Below are 6734 nucleotides of genomic sequence, written 5' to 3'. Positions count from 1 at the left end.
GGTGCATTGGCCATGCTCAATTCTCCCTCCGTGCACCTGAACAGGCGCCAGAGTGTGGTGACTAGAGGATTTTCACAGTAACTTCATTGCAGTGTTAATATAAGCCAACTTGTGACACTAATAAATAAACTTTAAACAATCAGCAGAGCTAGAAACATAGAAACTAGAAGCAGGAGTAGGCCATTCTGCTCTTCAACCCTATTCTGCCATTCATTATGATCGTGGCTAATCATAAAATTCAATATCCCTCCTTCCCCAATATCCCTTGATCCCTTTAGCCCCAAGAGTTATATCTGATTTCTCCTTGAAATCAGACAACATTTTGGCTTCAACTGCTTTCTGTGGTAGTGAATTCCACAGATTCACCACTCTCTGGGTGAAGAAATTTCTCCTCACCTCAGTTCTAAAAGGTTTACAGCTTATGGACGGCATGGTGGCACAGTGGTTAGCACTGCTGTCTCACAGCGCCAGGGACCCAGATTTGATTCCCAGCTTGGGTCACTGTGTGGAGTTTGAATGTTCCCTTCGTGTCTGAGTGGGTTTCCACCGGGTGCTCCGGTTTCATCCCACAGTCCAAAGATGTGCGGGTTAGGTGGATTGGCCATGCTAAACTGGCTCTTAGTGTCAAGGAGACTGGCTAGGGTAAATGCATGGGGTTGTAGGGATGGGGTCTGGGTGGGTTTGTGGTTGGTGCAGACTTGATGGGCCTGTACTGTAGGGATTCTATTCTGGACTCCCCCACCATTCTTTCCGAATCTACCCTGTCTAACCCTGTTAGAATTTTATAAGTTTCTATGAGATCCCCTCTAACTCATCAGGATTCAGCCTGGTAAACCTTCGCTGTACTCCCTCTATTGCAAGGACACCCTTCCTCAGATAAGGACACCAAAACTGCACACAATACTCCAGGTATGGCCTCACCAATGTCCTATGCAATTGCAATAAAACATCCCTATTCCTAAAATCACATCCTCTCGCTATAAAGGCCTACATACATACCATTTTCCTTCTTTACTGCCTGCTGTACCTGTGTGCTTTCAGTGACTGATGCACAAGGACACCAAGATCTCGCTAACTTACTCAACTCATTGGTAAAAAAATTGCAACAAAGTTGTATTGACATTGTGAGATCCTGATTTTCGTGGATTAATAAGGGACTCCATTTCAATGCTACTAAATTGTCAAGATATAATTTATGGTAGAAATTAGGTGTTTAAGTGCTATATTACAGTTTTCATTGCTCTACCATTACGTTTCTAACAGGTGGTGATAAAGATTAGACCCTTGTTCTCATTAGCTGTCTGCAACCCTGTTGGATTAACTAATTCAAAGAACAGGAGAAAAGCCTTCAAATCCATAAACAGAAAATGCAATTTATCAATGTGTTGCTTACTGTGGGACAACTTGTATGGAAACAAGAAGGACAATGGGATAAAACCAGAGGACTCACAAAGAAAAATAAATCTATCATTGCCTCAGTAAGCCAAGTGGCCTGTTTCAAAATTGTCACATTCTGTGATTCTCTTTGTGGTTTCGCCCCTTTCGCTTTAAAAAGAACTTATCAATCCAGCATTCTGTTGTACTTTCTTATTTTTCCAGCAGGTGGCACATGAAATGCGCTGGATGATGAAGCAGTTATTTGCCCTTTAGCCCATTTGAATTTATCCTTGCAGAATACCAATCTGTTTTTCCCTATAACATCTACAAGATTTCATATTTATTTCATGTTATAAAACATATTAAACATTGAAATTTCCAATCTATGCAAATCAAAGATCCAGGGTGCTATCTTACTGGCTCACCAAGCTGGGAAGATAGATTGCCAAGGGACAAATCCATGAATCGGTTTGGTATCTTCCTGGGCCTGTTTTGCTGGCGAGAATGGCTTCATGCCCAGAAAGAGCGCAAAGCCTGTTAGCAGATGATTGCCTTCATTTCCATATGATTAGGGAGTCAGGGATAGCTGCTTTTGCACTCCCGGATGCTTCTCCCCCCATCCACCTTTGCCAGCGAGAATCACAACTGCTGTGCAATAGCAGAGACGTGGAGACGTGATCTATTAACCAGAGACTAGAGATCAGGACCCTGTTGATGGGTCCCCTGGGGGACCTCTGACATGTCCCCCATCACGACCCCCACTGCAGCCCATCCCTGTGCACCCCCTCCCCCCTACCGTTGCATAGCCAACCCCTGCACACATCATCCCCATCGCTGCGCCCCCCCATTGCCTACCTGTCAGAGCCCCACCCCCACTTAGGCCACACCATCACTCCTGCTAAACCTCCTTGGCACTGCCCCCAGCACACTGATGCCCAACCAGGCACTGCCAGGGTACCAGATTGTCTCCCCCCACATTGTCTGTACATTTAAGACCTGGCTGGCTGTAGAGATTTGCATTCTAATCAGTGTTCTGTAATTTGATTTCTGTGTCTGTGCCCTGTTTGAGAACAGAGACCACTCCATCTGACGAAGGAGCATTGCTCCGAAAGCTTATGGTATTTGCTACCAAATAAACCTGTTGGACTTTAACCTGGTGTTGTGAGACTTCTTACAATAGCAGAGACCAGACGCCATGGCCACGCTAGGGGGATTGGAGCCATTGAAGCCCAGGGGTGGTCGGGGGATGACTGGGCAGTGCCAGCTTGAGTGCCCATCTGGTACCCTGGCAGTGCCTGGTTGGGCATCAGTGTGCTGGGGGCAGTGCCAAGGAGGTTTAGCAGGAGTGATGGTGTGGCCTAAGTGGGGGTGGGGCTCTGACAGGTAGGCAAGGGGGGGGCGCAGCGATGGGGATGATGTGTGCAGGGGTTGGCTATGCAACGGTAGGGGGGAGGGGGTGCACAGGGATGGGCTGCAGTGGGGGTCGTGATGGGGGACATGTCAGAGGTCCCCCAGGGGACCCATCAACAGGGTCCTGATCTCTAGTCTCTGGTTAATAGATCACGATCAGTTTCTTGAACTCTCTGCCACCAACACCCACCCCCCCCCCCCCCCCCCCCCCACCCCCCCAGCCCCTCTCCTAGCACATTTCACCCTTAGGCACTGGCATTTACTGTAGATGAAAATACACTCCTGCATCTTTCACATCTTCCCACCCCGTAAGTGATAAGCTACACCTTTTGTCTATTTTTAGTTTTCACTGCAATGTTTTACTATTCGTGTTAAAATGGAATTTCACTGGCTACCTCACTAATGACATGCATCGAATGTCATGAAGTTTCTGAATTTGCGCAATCAACACAAACTAACCTCACCCCAGATATTTAGCTCAAGTAATTAAAAATTGTCACTACCCTTTTAATGATGTGAAAATTGGTAATTACTGGGCAGCAACATCTCCAACACTGAAAATTAACTACTACCATGGAGGAGTCTCATTACCTTAGATAGTGAAAATATGGCATATGCTCATGACCATGAGATCTGGTGTCCAAAGAGTTCTAGTATGATCGACTTCACTCCAGTCAGTTCAGAACCTAACTCTGGATTTACCCTCCAAGACTTCAGCGATATGAAGCAAAACACATCAACTCTGGGCCGAATTTTATGTAGGTGACCTCTGCCAGGGACAAAAGAATTGGGGGGAGCAACTTTACCTCAGCGGGTCCCAGGGCCCCATTTTAAGGCAACATCCAATGAAGTGGCTGCTGCTAGGACTACTGTCCCTTTTAAGGATGGTAGTCTGTTGCCAACAGCTGCCTGCCTAATCAAAGAACCAGCAGCACCACTGCTGCAGGATGAGACTATGCATCCTAAAAGTCAGCTCAGTGTGGGGCAGGAGACTCCGGGGTCAGCCAGGATGGTCTTGGGAAGGATCACGCAGGGCAGACAGCATTGTTGCCGTCGAGGTGGCCATTGTTGATGGTGGCCCCTCCCTGGTCCGAAGAGTACCCAAAAAGGAACCTGCTGGGAGACCACCAAGGTGGAGAGCCCCCTCAACCACTGATAATATGCCAGTGAGGTGAGAAGAGACACTGAATTGACCACTTAGTGGTTCAATTGGGCTGTGTGAGTTGCCATTTTTCCCACCACTGGCAAAATGTCATGACAGTGGGAAGACAACAGGCGCATCACCTGTTTCCTCTCAGCACCATTTTGCCAGCGTTCCTGCATCCTGGTCCGTTCCCAAAACGGCTGGTAAAATGAAGCCCTCCCCTTGTAGTGCAAGGGCATTCTGACAATGAGGAGAAAATAGAAAAACACTGCCAAAAAAAAACTCCACGTTATCCCTAGCTTTCATTTTTTAGGTTACTTGTTTTTAACAAGCAGCCAAATTCACTGCTCGAACCATCAACATCTGGAAGACTAGTTGTTTAGACCTGTTACAACAGAACTATGCTAATCCAAAACGGTAGCGTCTGAACACACTATAGATGAGCAGTGTCATGCAGTGTTTCTTCCATGTATAAAACATAATTTTTCAGATAGCATTTCTCTGCTGCCATTTATTTATTATTGGTGGACTTTCATAACTCTTTTGTGGCTGCATTTCTTTGCACAGATTCCTTCACATATTTTTGTGGTAGTGCACAATGCTGTTCACCCATTTCAGCTGTTGACACAAGTTCAAGCCAGGCATGGAATGTGCTTTGGCCTGATCCGTAATTACTGAGCTACGGATCAGCAAAGTTTGGATTAGTGATGCTCTCCTATGCTTCGAAAACTGAACAAGTCTCAAGGATTTTTTTCAGGCCTAAGCAGTTTTAAATCAGTTGGTGAACTCTTAATTTATAAACAAAGGAGAAAAATGTGCTAACGTAATATAAGGTTCCAAACTGCTGTATTACTGAGGTTGATTTTAATGAGATAATAAAATGCACACATTTATTCATTGCCAAGTGAAATGTTCCCATTCTATAATCAGGATTTTCATCTTATCTGGCAGACTATTGATAGATCACTGGCACCTGATGGTTGTTTAAAGATGGTTATCAATTTAAACCTTGGCTAACACTGATTTGGCTCTGTCACATCCATCACAGTACTTCTAAACCTCAACAATTCAGAGATAAATTGGTACGATCTAGACTTGACTACATGATTTACATTGCAAATGCTGCTCTGAAAGGTGATAAATTGAGCCTGAAGATGCCATCAGCTCTGTGGAGAAGCTACAATGAACATTTTTATTAATTAAACAGTTTTTAAAAATACATTCATGGGATGTAGGCTTCGTTAGCTGGGCCACCATTTATTGCCCATCCCTGGGGGCATTAAAAGTCAACCATATTGCTGTGGCGGCACGGTGGCTCAGTGGTTGGCACTGCTTCCTCACAGCGCCAGGGACCCAGGTTCAATTCCAGCCTCAGTCAATGTCTGTGTGGAGTTTGCATATTCTCCCTGTGTCTGCCTGGGTTTCTTCCGGGTGCTCCAGTTTCCTCCCACAATCCAAAGATGTGTGGGTTAGGTGGATTGACCATGCTAAATTGACCCTAGTGTCAGGGGGATTAGCAGGATAAATGTGTGGAGTTACGCGAGTAGGGCCTGGGTGGAATTGTGGTTGGTGCAGACTCCTTCTGTACTGTAGTGATTCTATCTGAAGTCACATGCAGGCCAGACCAGATAGGTTTCCTTCCCTAAAGGACATTAGTGAACCAGTTGGGTTTTTACAACAAATGACAATGGTTTCATGGTCAGCATTAGACATTTAATTCCAGAATTTTATTGAAATTCAAGTTCCACCATCTGCCATGGTGGGATTCAACCCTGGGTCCCCAGAGCATTACCCTGGGTCTCTGGATTACTTGTCCAGCAACAACACCACTACGCCACTGCCTCCTCCAAATATATTGGATAGTTAAAATTAATTCTTGTTTCATTGTACCGGCAGAAATGTTTTCCCAGTATTAGAGGTTCTCAATTTCTAAATATGTACCATATTTCCTATGAAACTCCAGCTTCCAGCTCTGTTCCTCTGATCAGGAGCCTTTCATCCTCAGCCTAATGTTCCTTTGGTCTTTGGTCAGTGCAGCTGGCAATAGATGTGCAGTTCTCTTGCCGTCACTTTTGTTTGGCATCGTAAATGTCAGTCTATAAACCTGTCATCAGACTAAAGCCCTCATTACAGCAAAGTAAATGATTAAAGTTAAAACTGTGCATTTCCACAGTTCCAACTTTTATTTTTGAGACTTAGCTGGCCATGAATATAGGCACACCATGATGAAGTATAAGGGGGAGAATGGTACATGAATTGGTAAAGACCCCTTAACAGTTCTTTTGCATTAAATATTTCTGTAGTTCGCATCGTGGGAGACAAATTGGCAGTTGGAAGTGAATGCAGTCAGCATATAGGATGGAACAGCAGATCCAACCCTTACTCATAAGTATTTCCTTGATCATGCTTAATCATAGAATCCCTACAGTGCAGAAGGAGGCCATTCAGCCCAACAAACCTGCACCGACAACAATCCCTATCCCTGTTATCCCACATATTTACCCTACTAGTTCCCCTGACACTAAGCGGCAATTTAGCATGGCCAATCAACCTAACCCGCACATCTTTGGACTGTGGGAGGAAACCGAAGCACCCGAAGGAAACCCACGCAGACAGGGGGAGAATGTACAAGCTCCACACAGACAATGATTTGAGGCCAGAATCAAACCCGGGTCCCTGGCACTGTGAGGCAGCAGTGCTAACCACTGTGCCACTGTGCCGCCCCAATCATGAATCACCAATGATTTTTAAATATCAACTAACCACCTGAACCCAGGTATAATGGATTCCTCTAGTTATTTTG

This window comes from Mustelus asterias, chromosome 26 (assembly GCF_964213995.1).
Source record: "Mustelus asterias chromosome 26, sMusAst1.hap1.1, whole genome shotgun sequence".
Lineage (NCBI taxonomy): Eukaryota > Metazoa > Chordata > Chondrichthyes > Carcharhiniformes > Triakidae > Mustelus > Mustelus asterias.
Note: the sequence above shows the minus strand (reverse complement) of the source record.